Raw genomic sequence first — 17,211 nt, forward strand, 5'->3', positions numbered from 1 at the left:
TCTCAGGGTGTGATAGAGGAGTTATTTAGGTGTGTTTATTTAAGTAGGTTATGTATAGTGTGTGATAAAATGGATGGTTTGTGGTCTTTAAGTAGATTAACTTTATTGAAGACTGTATTTGAGTAGAATCTCGAGGTTTGTATTTAAAGAAGATTATCTGTGATGATTTTTAATGTATATAGAGTACTATGGTGTTTGATCTGTGGTTGTTTTATCTGTGGTGTGAGTAAGTATCTGTGGTGTGTGACCTGATAGATTATCTGTGGTGTGTGACTGAAGATTATTTCTAGGTGTGTGACTGAGTAGATTATCTGTGGCGTGTGACTGAGTAGATTATCATTTAGATTACCATTTATTAGACTGTTTATTAGTTTTAAATTTTATCATTTTTCTTCTCACTGATGTCTTCATTTCCTATAAATAAACTTTGTGTAAACATTGTGTTTCTGATTATATTCTACAACTTACAAACAGTAGCATTTTTTTCCTTTGGTCATAATGTCTGTCCAATCATAAAGAAAGATTATACTGATGAAAGATCAGTGATTGGAGTCTGTGTAATGCAGGCAGTCTGTCAGTCCAAAAGAACAAAACTGTGAAGCTCTGCTTCTCGTCAAAGCTCCTCTCAACCCACTCCTCATCTCACCTCACAATCCCCTCATATGTCGAGAGAGGAAGTGAAGCGGTGCTCGGAGTCATACGAACGAGGAAAAGAGCAAAGGGATTGGTGGGATAGTCTAAGGTGTGCAGTTAGCGACTAGAGTGTGGCGGGGAGAGGTGGGATAGTGCGTACTTGGCAGGGATGTAGAGGCGAGGAGTACATACTGGTGAGTGGATGGTAGGTGGCATCGGAGCGGTCGGCTTGGGGGGGAATGCTCATTCGGGTCGTCTACTACATAGAGGCTGGGTGGAGCGTAGGAGAAGAGAGTAAGACACAGGGAAGAGAAGGGAGAAGTGAGGGGAGAAGTAGTGAGGATCCTGAGTAACGGATGCTGGATGTTGACACTAAGAGGAGTCGAAGCTGGATCAGATCTCGTAAGACGAGTGCATGGGCAGATACTGAAGTCGGGGCGAGAGGGGAACGGGATGATAACGCTGAGCGAGGGGAGAGAAGAGTGATATCAACTGAAGAAGGAGGGAGGGAGTAGCGGAAGATGGAACGGGGAGGAAGGAGGTGAGTCTGAAGAACGTATACTAGGCGGCTGAATAGCTCGAACGGAAAGAGAACAACCGGGGTCTCTCAGGAAAAGGTGCAAAGTTTATCAACCATTCAAAGCTGTGAGTGGAGCTACATAGTGATTGTGATAAATTGGTGCTACAGTCGTGTGTTTTGGGATTTAAAAAGGTGTTTGTTCCGATTTGTAGAGAGCGGCTAGTCAGCTATCACGCTTCTAGGTCGGTGACCTATATTGTGTCGGTTGGTTGAGCGAGCACTAAGCATATATCCTTAGGGAGGGCTTTGAAGAATGAATGAAAACACTTTGTTTATCATGACTTTCAGTATACTCTAGTTAACAACGTTTAGACGATAGAAGACACACTTAAAATGACATGTTGTACTGCTCCTGTGGCTGAGTGTGGGCCGATATTAAACACTCAGTTTATTACGCACTTGTTTTATTAACTTTCAGGTTATTTACATTATCTGTATTATATTAAAACAAGAATTAATGAGTTATTATCCAGATTTAGTGTGTTGATTACAAGATTTAGTGTGTTATTACATTATGTAGATTTTAATTTTCTACTAGTTCATTTATAATGTATCTATAAACCGTGTATATATATATAGTCTCACCACATTATGTGTTAACGTGTTTATTATCTTATTGGAGAGGTTATTTTATTACATATCAGCTCGTTTATTACATTATGAGTTTGTATAATATTTGTGTTATTACACTGTGTTGTTGGGTCAGTCTGTCTCTGGGTGTGTTTGGGTCACTGCTGTAGACAGATCTCCTCCATTTGATCTGCTGGATGATCTTTACATAGATGCTGTTGGATATATTCAGATACACATACATGCATGCAGATTTATTATATAAGTGCGTGCGGTTTATTCACTACAGAGTAAAGCTATTAATCTCATGACCAAGAGCAGAGATTTTCAAGATCTAGATGATGGAGTACCAAAAATGCAGGATGATAGAGTAGAATAAAATCTACAGGACTGAAATGAGTGAAATGCTCACTCGAATCAACGTTTCTAATGTTGTACTGATATCAGGAGTCACTCTATGAATTACACATTTAATATCAGCAGTTTATTAGTTCCACACAGACATGTAGGATGGACTGGTACAAACCATTATTAAAATATACATGCAGTGACATATTCTTATGATCATAATTCAGACACTCATTACCTGTATAAATGTTCATTCTAAGCAGCATCAACTTTAACTGTGCTGTTCCACTGTTACTGACTTCTTCACTGGTAAGATCCTCAGAGGATGATCAGACCGATACCAGAAAAGCGGTAAAACTCTCTCAGTGAAAGTGTGTGTTATAGTGTGCAGGTGTGTGTTGGTTAGAAGATCAGTGAAGGTCACTTTCCCCCTGTCCCAGTCCAGCTGCACTCTGACCCTCTGCAGCTTCGCTTTAGGTGTGATGAAGAGATCTGACTGTCCTGGACAGCACAAACAGTATTTATCTCTGCTTTTACTGTATTGAATTCTCCACACTGAACCCCAGAAAGAGTCTCCTTTCCTTGTTGCAGACTCTGTTATCACACCCAGTGACCAGCTATCACTGTGTCTAATCTGGACGTCCCAGCAGTGTGTCCCTGAGTTAAAACCCTCAGAACCCAGAACACATTCATACACATCAAATCTCTCTGATTATCATGAGTGTGATCTCTGTTTCTGTTTTCTACAGCAGTGAGAATCATCAGACTAGGTGAGGGTCTGGATGTGCAGTGTTGGGGTCCAGAGTAACAGGGCTGAGGAGAGAGAGAACACAATGAAACATCATGTTTTTCCTCTCATTTCTGTAAATGTTTTACCTCTACAGACTATTCATTTACTTTGAGTAAAACAGACTTTAGAGGTCGATTCCAGAACACAGATCAACTTTAATCCTGGACTAAATGTTGATGTTCAGTTCAGTGCAGCACTAAAGTGTATTTTCAGTAGTGAATGGTCATTATAGTCCAGTGACAGATCTAATCTGAGTGCGCATTTACTGAGTGATTCACTCCAGAGCTGAATGATCCATTAACTATTTTCACACTCACGTGACGTTCAGGACAATTTTTGTGATACATTTTATATTTTAGAAATTATTACTTTAAATTATGAAATGGTACATTTTCTCTCTTCATCAAATGATAATTCAAAATCTAATCTCAACACATTTACTGAATGCCTGTGATCCAATTAATTATTAAATTATATTATATTTATTATCTACTGTATTATTGCGATAATCTATATAACATTAGTTCTAATATATATTGTTCTGGGTTGCTGTGCAGAAAACAGTTCATTTGGTTTTGAGCAGAAAAACATTAAATTGAATATGAAGTGAAAATACAAAATTGTTTGGAATAAGAAGACCCCCAGACATGCTGCAAACAATCTCTTTAGCATAGTGACCTAAATATATTATTTAGGCAGATTTAATAATAATAAAAATAATAATAATAATAATAACAATAATAATAATAATCATCAACCTAATAGTATTGCGCAAATAATATAATCACATACCTTTTAATTAATGCATAAATTGGTATTTTAATTATTTCTATTTTATCTTTAAGACACAAATTGATATTTGCCTCAATTTCAGTATAAACTATAATTTTAATGTTGTACTTGGATTAATAACAAAATAACAAAACAATTATTAGAAAAATTATTGTATTTTTGTTTTATAGTAAAAATCATACATGTAAAATAAGCACAAATATATTTTTAAACAATGTACATGTTAGTTTGATTTATTTGTGTCTTGATATTGATTCTTCTTTCTTCACTCGAGTATATTTTTATCTCCATACTTCATATTTTATCTGAGTGAGATTTCTGCACAGTACAGTATTCATACTTTCACTTAAGTACAGTTTCAGTGTCCTTTTTACACCCTGAATAAAGAGAACATGATAACATGTTACTAATAGTTTATAAACAGTATGTCATTAGTGCAGAAGCAGACTGTGTGTGAAAGATCAACCCTAAGAGAAACAGAACTTACTATACTGGAGAATCTCCTGCATGTTCTCCCACACTCTGAACTTCAGGTTGGAAAGGTGTTTCACTACATTGATCAGAGCTCCTGATGTCTTCTCTGGATCCTTTGGTTTGAGCTGAGCTCTGAAAATAGAAGATTGTGTCAAATATATCACTGTAGAAACTTTACAGCCTGTAATTTATTTGACTAAATACCAATATTTTATGACATTTGTTGTCTGGAGTCAATAATTCTGTTGTTTCTGTTAAATAAATATTTCTGCTACTGTTCTCATCACTACAACATTAACACACAATCCTTATTCACCTCATATTCATTATAATACACTCATATTTACAATATATACAATATAATGTAGATTTAAATGTATAATGACTTTAAGGCATTAGATAAAATGTGTGATCTGACATTTAGCTCACTGTTTCTCTGTAGACTTGAAGTTCTGAGAGGAAACAAAAGAACATTGTACTTAAAGTGAAGAGACTTTCAGTTTTCATGTTTTTTTCATATGAAACACACAAACACCAGCAAACAGCCAAGTTAGTGACATTATCTATCATTTAATATTCATAAAACTTTACCTTCTAAATAACTACTTAATAAATTCATTATGTTTGTTATTTATAAATAAATCTAGTCAGTCAGATGTTGATAAAGTAGTTTGACTGGATGAATTTTGAGAGGCAGGGATCACAAACTAGACCGACGAGCAAAATGCAAACAAATCCATCAACCAGTCACTCAACAAACAAATGCAGGTGAAGATCTAATGAGACTCACTTGGAAACTCAGCTAAGAATTACAGGAGACCACCAACAACAGAACCAGAGCCAAACTAACACAACAAGCAGCAGGTTTGTGGATGATGAGGCAGCAGAGCCGGAATGTTCAGAGGATCCAGGAGAGGCTCCACTGATGATCAGATACAGAGTCAGAAGATCTGCTCATTTCTTTTGTCTTCATTCATAAAATAAGTACATATTTGTTTTTTTACTTGAGTTGCCTCCCAGCAGAGCTCACTACTGTACTCTATGTTGTGTTTGTGGGCTCTGTGTGCATTAATGAAACTGTAATAATCATTTATGTGTCTTCTTGTGTTGTTCACTGAGAAATGTGCTGACTCTGCTAAAGTCAGTGGTAATTAGTGTGATATTCCTAATTCTACTTTGGCTCTGATTGACTTTACTAACAGTTGTGCAGATTACAGTGTCAGTTATTTGGTTTATTTTACTGCTGTTTGTTTTTGCTACAGTTTAAGTTCCTTTTCTGGGAGACACTGTTCACATCTGAGTGTTACTGTATTAGCAATATGCTAAAAGACAAGCTAGTCTTCAGTTAATGACTCAGTTTGCCAAGTGTGTCATCTGCACTGTAGTATTAAATTCACCTTTCACTTTATATCTCAGCACTGATTATTAACAGAACCAGAACAACAAATTCAATATATTAGCCAGACTGTTTTATTTACATCTAATAATGAATAATTTGCACATTTGAGTAAATATCTGTTCTGTAGTCAAGCTTTTTGTTTGTTTTCTGATTTACAGAAATCACACACACCTCTACACAACCAAACACACATATTCAAAGCCTGTTTCTGTTTGCTGAGAATCTTGTGGAGGAGATGGTTAAAGTTTCCTATTAAATCAACCTGGCACCAGCCATCAGGGCAGATCTAAAGGGTGACAAAAGGTCGCAGCTGCCACCTCCTCCATAGTTTAATCCTAATTATGCAGACCCTAAACTTTGACGCCAAATTGTATTAAACATAAAGCCTACACTCATGAAAGTCTTAAAATGCAAAAGAACACTGAAGCTGAGTCTATGTTTTAAATCGGTGTTTTGTTGTGTTATTTATGCACATTGACATAAGAATTTGAGACACTGTAGGAATTTATCAGTGATTTCAAATATATTTTGAAATGTTGATGTGGCTGTGAGTTTCAGTTTTATAGGTCTCCCCTCATTCAAAGAGAGAGGAGTCTGGCCTCATATGACTGGAAATACCTGCCCAGGGACGTTGTAAAGAAATGTGGAGAGTCTGACTGCAGACAGGACTCTACACAGCTGCTGAATTTTCATGTGAAAGGATTCATTTCCTGCCCTAAAGTTGATATACATCAGCTTCCTCAAATGTCTGTTGCTGTGTTTATGCTCAGCTTAATTTATTTAGGAAGAAAAGCGACGCATTGAAGTTTGAATTTAAGTTTTCCTCCATAAAACAGACACAAGCGGAGCATCAATAGCATCAATAAGCCAAGCTCAGCTCTTAGACTCTTACTGGAGAAACTTACCAGCTGATCTGACCATTTTCCTCATGGCAGTTAAACAACAGAAACTCAGCTCTCTGCATTTGACAGAGCTAAACATAGGATAAAACATGCTCAGCGTTCACCATGAGGCTGAAGTACATTCACCATCATTTTGCTGTCTTTTCTGTAAACATTGTTCAGCTCAGCTCAGTCGTTTTGGTTTCTATTGTCTAAATTAATTTCAAGCTAGTGTTTATTTTTAGTTTGCTGAGCTGATTTTAGTGCTGAGTTGGATTTTATTTGATTTATGTTCTCAAAACACTAAAAGGTTTTTTTTTTTTTAATCATCACCATCACCATCAGTTTTGGTGTTCAGTGTTGAAATGGCCTTAAATTAGCTGAAGAATTCATTGTGACTTGTTTAGCACTCATAGATCAGGACCTGAGTCTCAACTTAAGACTTGCCTGTATTGACTTTGGACTCTGTTGTTTAGTACTGGTGTGTCATGTATTTTGAATTTTGACCAACTTTGGTCAAAAGATGTGACTAGGGGAACCTTAAAAGTGAGACTGCAACAGAGTACAGCCTGCCATTTTCTACCCTTTTCTAAAACTAAAATTTAAATGTCTTTGGTCTGCAAATGTGGTACTTACTGTGCTCTTTCACTACAAAAGCTAAAAGGGTGATGTCAAAATATCAAAGCAAATGTCTACTTCTACGGAAGAAGTCATAAGAGGTAAGATATAAAGGGTCCATAAACATTTTTTTCATGCCCACAGTGTCAGTATGCTTTAGCCAAGAATGCTTGCCAGTTGAGTAAACATGCTGTATTGTTTTTCCTCAGCATCTCAGCTGTCTGATTTAAACTAGTCATGTGGACTATACCAGGCAAACGTTGTGCCTGTAGGGAGTGGATGCTTTTTAAATGCTTTACAATAAAGAGTGTTGCTGTGTTGGTTTTGACTTAAGTAAATTCTCCTTTATGTTAAGACTCAGACTATAGTTGGCAGAAATACTGGTAAAGGTATAATTTTTTCCGAACACTGTATATCAAAAGGATAAGCTATGCATGTTGGTTGCTGCTGTTTATGAAAAGGTTGCTCAGTTGTCAGGAAGCTGCATGGATAGTTCTCTATATAAACATATAGACCTCTGGTAAACTTTTTAGATCCGCCTCTTCTACCCACCAGCTATGCTGGTTTCAGTCAGTGTCTACCTTACAGGCATCAGATGTACACAGTACCCAACACTAACAATCTCACATGGTGGATTATTGTGATTGTAGAGATCTTCATAGTGATCCTCCCCTTTAACACTAAAACATTTAACTCACCTTTTCTTTTCTAATGTTAGTATGAGAAGCACTTCCTTCAGAAGTACAAAGAGAAAGAAGCAGTTTTTTGTGTGTATAAATCACAAAGAGAGAGAAAGAGAAAAAAAGAAAGATTCTTACCTGTAAGAACAGAACGTCCTCAGCCTCCATTTCCTTCTCTATGTTTCTGATTGTGTCTGAAAGAGCTGATATTTCTCCATTCATCTCCTCAATCTTCCTCCTCATCATCTGACTCTTCTGCTCCTCTTCCTCCTTCAGTGCAGCTATCCTTGCTGCTTCTTCATCTCTTAGAAACTGGTAAAGCTTCTCAAACTCCTCCTTTATCTGCCTCTCTGTGTGCTGGGACTGCATCTGGAATGAGAGACCATTAGGAAACACAAACTCTAACAGATGATCTACAAGCATTTACCACCTACAGGAGAAGTGGACACTCATCAGAAACATGACCTCAGCAACATGTTTCACAGTTCAAGATGATGTTTCACCTTAATGTGAGCTGCTGTTTGGTCATAGTCTTGTTTAGCTTCCTTTAAGACTCTCAGATTCTTCTGTAGAGGCTCCAAAGCAGCCTTGAGTTTATCCTGGAATCACAAAACCGTTCAGATGAGTGACATCTAATTGAGGGATGAGTGATCAGTTTAACTGTTTAAATGTAATAGTTGTCCTACACACTACAGTTGCCTAGAGAGTAATAGCAGTTTTACTCTCTGCTTCAGAAGTAGAAGAGATTTTTTCATTTTTGTCCAGTGGAGAGTGAAATTTATGTAAGTTTACATTTTACATTGACAGTCATAATGAATTTAACAACAGAGCATTTGTATGACTGATAATTCACTTGTGCTGTTTGGCCTAAAACCACATCCACTGACTGACCTCACATTCAACATACATAACAGGTTAATTTGGTACTGAACTGTTTCAAACAATTTGATTGTTACATTTAACATATCAACATATTAGACATGAACTACCTTAAACTCAGTCACAGCTTCATCTGTTGGACAGAATTCATGATTTTTGTGTTTCTTTGAAGTCTGACACACCACACACACAGGCTGCTGATCATCCAGACAGAAGAGTTTGAGTTTCTCATTGTGCAGAATGCAGAGCACCTCAGACCCTGCTGAAGATCTCCGACTCCTGCTCTCTAGAAAAGCCTCACACACATTCTTCAGTACAAGGTTACAGGGAGGATGTTCTTTTGAGGATCTTCTTCTGCAAACTGGACATTCTAGAGATCCCTTAGTTTCCCAGAACTGCTGCAGGCAGGTTTTACACACACTGTGGCTGCACGACAGAACAACAGGATCCCTGAAGATTTCACAGCACACAGGACACGAAAGCTCTTCTTCTGAAAGAGGGTTTCTAGCAGCCATTTCCTCCAACTGCTGCTGTGCTGTTTCTCTGTAATGGCTCCTTTAGTCCAAACTCCACTTTCACTTTTAGGACGTCTGTAATGATCAGAGCAGCACAGTTGAGAATCAGCCACCGTAGCCCTTCAACCCACTGAGTGAGTTTTAGCTCCTTTCAGAATCACACATCAAGAAACAAACACATACAGTCACTGTTTAAAAGCTCCTCATTGGTGTCTCTGAGTGAAGTGAATGCAGAATGAAGAAAGATCAGAGTGACAGTATTAGATTCACTTCCTTCAAGAGTTTGAGGAAGTGTGGAGGAGGAGGAGCTTTGAAAAAGGAGGAGTCAGTCAGATGATCTATTCTAGCTGTGTGTTTTCTACACTAGATGGCAGCAGTTCAGTAATAACCTGAAACAAGGAGCTCTCAGATGAGTCAAGGTTTCTAAGTAATTAGTTAATTTCAGAAAACAGAATCCAGATCTTATGAATTAAACATGTAAAGATTGTATCTGCAACAAGTATCATGAAAGACCCCCTCTGGCCTGGTGACATGCAGTAACTCAATGTGGCATCGATTTCACAAGTGGACAGAAAACATCTGGAAGGATGTTGAGTGATGCTGCCTGGATAGCCACCCACAGCACTGTGGTGTTTGCAGATGCAGGGTCTCTGTTGTGAATGGACCTCTCCACCACATCCCTTAAATGCTCAATAGGGGCAAACATGCAGGCCACATCATTCGTACGAACTCTCTGGAATGCTTCTCGAACCATTAGTGGACAATTTGGGCCTGATGTCATGGTGCATTATCCTGCTGGAATATTCCATCATTGTGCTGCAAATGGTCACCAAGCAGTGAAATGGTCAATGACGTTTTCGGAGGAGTGAACCCAACCCATGTAAACACACCCCACACCAGTATGGAACCCCCACCATTGCATTGGTGCATTATCCTGCTGGAATATCCCACCATTGAAGTCCATGAAGGTCTACAAATGGTAACCAAGCAGTGAAATGGCCAATGACGTGTTCTGGCAGACCAGTGCACCCATCCCATGCCATGAGACCACACCCCATACCAGTATGGAACCATCACCAGCCTTCACAGTGCCTGGTTGACAACGGGGGTCCGTGGCTTCATGGGGTCTGCTCCACACACAAACCCTACCATCAGCCCAAAAACAATTGGTACTGTGACTCATCAGACCATGCCACATGTTGCCAGTCCTCTAGGGTCCAGTTAGCAACCTCACTAGCCCAGATGAGGCTGGTGTTAACAGAGGTACTCTGGTGGGTCTTCTGCTTCCATATCCCATGGAAGCTAAAGAACGCTGCACTGACTTGCGGGATACGTGTGTGGAGCCTCCTGCATTTAATGTGGATGTGATTGTTGCCAGAGTTGCTTGTCTGTTTACATGGACAATTCTAGCCAGACGCTGCTGGCCACAATCATTAAGCACCTGGGGCATGGTTTTACCGTGAAGATGTTGTAGATCCATCAGCAGTCAGCAGTTCCCCTAAACGCCTACAGAGGTCTCTCTCTCCTCAGTGCTGACAAAGAATTAAGGAACTGATCTGGGCCCAGTTTCCCAAACGCATCTTAGTTTCGGAGTAATCTTAACTGCTAGAGAGAGTGCTCACTGTGATGCTCGCTCTACCATATAAGAATCAGCTTTGTGCTAAGATGCTTTTGGGAAATCCAGCTCTGATGAGTTCAGGAGGTTTTGCTTTGTTCATTATTGCCCCTTCCTGAGACTCAGCAACAAGCCTCCCTTGAAACTCCAGCCCCAGCCGCAGCTGCTTCCATGTCTTTCCCAACTGAAACGCACCCACTAAACCTGGCAAATGACAGATGATTTGAATCAGGTTTGTTTGAGCAGGGAAATCACCAAATTGTGCTGGACACAGCTTTCTAAGAATCCTACTGTAAGGAATTTCTTATGCGGTGCAGTCTTAACACAGATCACCATCCTGAACAGTTTTGCTCAGATTTAGACAAAATCTATTTTGTTATACCCTTACTGACTCAGAACGCTAGGGATTACAGCATTGTGGTCTCAGAATAATGAAACTTTAAAATCTGAAACATGATTTTATTCATTTTTTGAAAGCTATTTTTCAGCACCCAAAGGCAGGAATAGATCAAGGATCTCTTTTATATGAAATAATACAAGGCAATCTCACTGCTGCAGCCTACATTTTGGAGTTCCTCAACCAGCCACCGCTGGTTACCGAGCCACAAACCCATCGTCCAACCCTGCCTCAGCCTTGACCGACCCGCTACCCTCCTCCATCCACGCTCATAGTAGGTGACTCAATCATCAGAAACGTTAAGCACCACACAGTCATAGTTCACTCTATCTCTGGTGCAAAAGTCTCTGACATTACACAGCAGCTCCTCAGTCTTCTAAAAAATGAAGAAGTGAAGAAGATACATAATAGTAATACATGTGGGATGTAACGATATCAGAAATCAGAACACAGAACTGCTGAAAAAGGACTTCACAAGCCTGCTGTCTTCTGTTCAAGACTGTGGTAATCTGTTTTTATCTCTGGACCAATTCTGTCACTGGGAAGAGGTTCAGGACGTTTTAGCCGCATTTTAAACCTTCACACCTGGCTCCAAAAAGCCTGCCTCTGCAAAGGGTTGACTTTTATTGACAATTTTAACCTTTTCTGGAACCGCCTTCTTTTTACAGAGTTGATGGGAGTTCATATTTTAGGCTACAATATATTTCACTCTGTTTTTAACTCCAGATGACTATTAAATACCTCAAACTCAAACTCAAGTATTTCTGTAGTTTTGGGTAGAAGACCCAGGACCAGCCCTTCATCAAAAATAAATAACAAAGAAGAGAAACATTTTAATGGTTTTATTAATCCAGACAATCTGATTTTTATTGATCCAACTCCAATTACTTTACACTCAAAAGAAAAACCCTAAAATAAAACCCTGGAGTAAATGCTATAACAGATCTTGTGAGTTTTAAAAACAGAAAAGGTTTAGGCAAAATTCATTTTAACATTAGAAGCCTATTTTAGAAGATACATTTAATACTAACAGAGACCTGGCTTAGACAATCTGTAAGTGATGATGGCGTGGCCTTAAGTGATGATGACATGGCCTTATAGGATTCCTAACCCTAACCTAACCCTAACCTTTACAGAATAGACAGAGAATCAAGAGGAGGCGGAGTTGCTATTTATGTAAGAGTAACTATACAAGCCACCTTATTAAATGCAGTCTCCAAGGAAAAATACTTTGAGTTCATAGCTCTGAAAGTGTCCCTTGGGATAAATAAGTCTTTTATTTTAGCTGGGATATACAGGCCTCCCTCTGCTCTGTCTTCCGCTCTTGATGAAATAGCCACTGTTTTATCACAATATACCGCCTCTGAAATGCTGGTCCTCTGGGATTTTAATCTTATCTGGCTTTCTAATGCTTCCAATTACTTAAAGGAAATATGTGGAAATCTTACCCTCACACAATTAGTCATGGAATCAACCCGCCGAAATCTGAAGGGTCCCAACAAATCTACCCTGCTAGACTTAATTCTATCCAATAAAATGGACAGAATTACTCCCTTGGCAGTCTTTGACGTTGGCATTAGTGACCACTGCCCCATTGGATGCATTAGAAACAGTTACAAGAACAAAACATGGTCTCGGATGGTGGTTAGTAGAAATTTTAGTAACACTTTACATTAAGGGTCGCTAATCAATCATTAAATATATAATAATCAACTATTAGTTTCCCATTATTCAGTTATTAGTTAACTCTTCATTAAGCATTAGCTATTACTTAGTAATTGATTAAGCACTTATCAATTAGTAATTAAGTACACTGTTAGTTGATAAGTTAGTTTGTCGTTAGTATGTGGCTTACTTACTCATTATCTGTGTACTAACTGCTGCTTATTACATTGTTAATTAACTAATAAGTATTTTTCTTCATATAAAGAAGTAACGTGATAACTTACTAACACTTATGTGTTAATCCCGCTAATTATCTGTTAATTAACTTTCCATCACCTCCATATATTCAGTTGCTTCACTTTTCTCACTTTGGTCCTTGTTCATTAAAGACGCTTATGGTCACATCTGACCGTAAAATGAGTGCACACAAATTCACTGACGGTTTTGTTATTCATCACGCTCATCTTGGCATATCTGTACTCATATCTGGTAGTAGTGCATGTAAATTTGGGCATAAATGCTGGATTTGTGACTAATTAACCAAAACTATTATCAACATAATCTGTAACAGCAAAAATAAGAACAACAATAGAAAATTTCAATAATACTAATTTGTGTGCATGACAGTCCAGTACAAAAGTGGATGTACTTACTTTACATGCACATTGATATAAACAAGTGCTGCAACTATTTCATGTTCCATTTAAAGACACATTACACTGTGCTTTTGTTTCATACTACTGACTCACAAACACAGCTTCGGTCATACACTGCAATAATACAGCGTTTATTTTAGGGAATTAATTACACTAAACAATCACTCTACTATGTTAACAACACTGAGTGTTTTGTTTTATTTCACATTTTATTTTTTTCATTTGTTTTCATTTTAATACTAGTAGGTTTGGTCAGCAGGGGAGGAGTGCACTCACTGCTGGACATCAAACTCCACCCACGAGCTCGGCCATTAGCTTTCATGCCAAACACTGCCGTTTTATTGGCTGGCTACTGAAACATCTGCATGAATTAGTGTGTGCTTCATGTAAATGATATGTAAATGAGGTGCTGGTCGGCTGGTTTCACGCACTGAAGCTGATTTATCATTTATGCTCAAATCTCCACTTGTTTCCACATCGTACAAAATTGTTATGAATCAGACACAGAGCAGTTCATACCTTATAAAATGCAAAAAAACGTGTTCTTTTTTACATAATTTTGATGATTAATGGGCCCTTTTCACAAGATTCGTGATTACTTCCGGTTTAAGCATTAGCAGGGTAAAACTCACTTCCTCTCCATAAAGCTACTGCAGACGCGTTGTCAGAGTGTTTAGTAGTGAACTGTAGCGCTCAAACTCTGAGCTCCAGCAGCTGTAGTGTAGTGATCAGACTCTGAGCTACAGCAGCTGTACTGTAGTGATCAGACTCTGAGCTCCAGCTGTGTTGTAGCGATCAGACTCTGAGCTCCAGCAGCTGTACTGTGGTGTTCCTGCTCGGCTGTGACAGTGAGAGTGAGAAGTGGACGGAAGCTCTGATTGAACTGTAAACAGAGCTGAGATGCTGTGTGTTGTTTTTACTGCAGTTCTGCTGCAGCTGCTTCACATCAGGCCGTCTCTGTCTCTTTGTACAACACGCCAGCGATTCTGTAATCTTCTGTTTTCAAAAGAAAGAAGAGCTTTTATATGTAGCATTAATATTATAGGCTCTGTTTATATTAAGCTATGCTGGCTAGAAGCTACTGCTAACCAAACTAGCCCGGCTAACATGAAGCAGCTTTTTCAGATGTTTTTTTTCAGCTAGGAGTCGCGTTTTTGACTGAGCAGTGAAAGGTGGATGTTTTCTGAAGTGCTGCTTCAAAAATCGCCATGAAACTATAAGAATAATGCTGTTTGACAGATCGCTAACATAGCTTGCGGTAGAGCTAACTTAGCTTTAAAGTCTGCTGCTCATGAAGCTGGAGCTCCTCAAACCGCTACTGGCAGGCTAGCTAATTAGCGACTGTAGCCTGCTAGCCTACCATAAGCTAATACAGTTTAAACGAGGTCTGTCAAACAGACTTTACATGTAAAAGTTTTTGTTTGTGTTTATGTCAGAAGTCTCTGCCATCATGTAGCTAAATGTGTCACTGAACCTGCTCCACGTTAGCCGGCTGGTGGCAGCAGCTGATGAAAGCTAACTAACCTAGGTTAGCTTCCTTATTTTGGGAACACAGCTACAGTTAGAAATGGCTTCTAGCGCTGCTAGCTAACCTAGCTACAGCTAAACAACGTCTACCGAATTCATACTACATAGAAGAACTTTAATTTCTTTTGAAAACAGAAATATTACAGAAATCGCTGGCATGTTGTACAACTACAGAGACACTGCTTGATGTAAGCAGCTGCAGCAGCAGTAAGCAGGGCTGCACCACATTTCAGCTGTGTTTACAGTTAAATCTGCGCTTCTGTTCACTTTCTATTCTCACTCTTTGTTATGATAGTGCAAGAAAACTAACATATGTCTGTTGTAGCTCAGTATTATAGTTCACTGCTAATGCTTAATCCCAACGTAATCGCGACTCTTTGTGAAAAGGGCCCCTTACTCCTTAAATTCCTCTTACTTAACCATTAATTACTGCTTTTGTGTCCCTCCAAGTAAAGTGCCAACACAAAATCAGTAATTAATGGTTAAGTAAGAGGAATTTAAGAAGCAATTAATGGTCAAAATGTAAAGATCTAATGGCCATTTTGTCATGATAGTGCACGAAAACTAACATATGTCTGTTGTAGCTCAGTATTTGAGCATTATAGTTCACAGCTAATGCTTAATCCGGACGTAATCGCGACTCTTTGTGAAAAGGGCCCATGGCCATTAGATCTTTACATTTTGACCATTAATTACTTCTTAAATTCCACTTAATCAACCATTCATTCCTTCTTAAATTTCTCTTACTTAACCATTAATTACTGATTATGTGTTGTCACTTTACTTGGAGGGACACAAAAGCAGTAATTAATGGTTAAGAGGAATTTAAGAAGTAATTAATGGTCAAAATGTAAAGATCTAATGGCCCATTAATCATCAAAGTCATGTAAAAAAGAACACATTTTTTGCCTTTTATAAGGTTTGAACTGCTCTGTGTCTGATTCATAACAACTTTGTACGATGTGGAAACAAGTGGAGATTTGAGCATAAATGATAAATCAGCTTCAGTGCGTGAAACCAGCCGACCAGCACCTCATTTACATATCATTTACATGAAGCACACACTAATTCATGCAGATGTTTCAGTAGCCAGCCAATAAAACGGCAGTGTTCGGCGTGAAAGCTAATGGCCGTGCTCGTGGGTGGAGTTTGATGTCCAGCAGTGAGTGCACTCCTCCCCTGCTGACCAAACTTACTAGTATTAAAATGAAAACAAATGAAAAAAATAAAATGTGAAATAAAACAAAATACTCAGTGTTGTTAACATAGTAGAGTGATTGTTTAGTGTAATTAATTCCCTAAAATAAACGCTGTATTATTGCAGTGTATGACCGAAGCTGTGTTTGTGAGTCAGTAGTATGAAACAAAAGCACAGTGTAATGTGTCTTTAAATGGAACATGAAATAGTTGCAGCACTTGTTTATATCAATGTGCATGTAAAGTAAGTACATCCACTTTTGTACTGGACTGTCATGCACACAAATTAGTATTATTGAAATTTTCTATTGTTGTTCTTATTTTTGCAATTACAGATTATGTTGATAATAGTTTTGGTTAATTAGCCACATATCCAGCATTTATGCCCAAATTTACATGCACTACTACCAGATATGAGTACAGATATGCCAAGATGAACGTGATGAATAACAAAACCGTCAGTGAATTTGTGTGCACTCATTTTACGGTCAGATGTGACCATAAGCGTCTTTAATGAACAAGAACCAAAGTGAGAAAAGTGAAGCAACTGAATATATGGAGGTGATGGAAAGTTAATTAACAGATAATTAGCGGGATTAACACATAAGTGTTAGTAAGTTATCACGTTACTTCTTTATATGAAGAAAAATACTTATTAGTTAATTAACAATGTAATAAGCTGCAGTTAGCACACAGATAATGAGTAAGTAAGCCACATACTAACGACAAACTAACTTATCAACTAACAGTGTACTTAATTACTAATTGATAAGTGCTTAATCAATTACTAAGTAATAGCTAATGCTTAATGAAGGGTTAACTAATAACTGAATAATGGGAAACTAATAGTTGATTATTATATATTTAATGATTGATTAGCGACCCTTAATGTAAAGTGTTACTGAAATTTTAAACATTTTAATGAACAAGCTGATTTAGCAATGAGTGAAATCCACCTTACAGTAAAAATTCCAGATGTTGTCTTGGCACTAAAC

At 38.2% G+C, this 17,211-nt stretch overlaps 1 pseudogene; it reads right to left on the reverse strand.

Moving 5' to 3' along the window:
* Nucleotides 1-2,364: 2,364 nt before the first annotated feature.
* On the reverse strand, nt 2,365-9,441 carry LOC118801043 (annotated as a pseudogene).
* Between the last annotated feature and the right edge of the window lie 7,770 nt (nt 9,442-17,211).

This window comes from Colossoma macropomum, unplaced genomic scaffold (assembly GCF_904425465.1).
Source record: "Colossoma macropomum unplaced genomic scaffold, Colossoma_macropomum, whole genome shotgun sequence".
Taxonomy (NCBI): domain Eukaryota; kingdom Metazoa; phylum Chordata; class Actinopteri; order Characiformes; family Serrasalmidae; genus Colossoma; species Colossoma macropomum.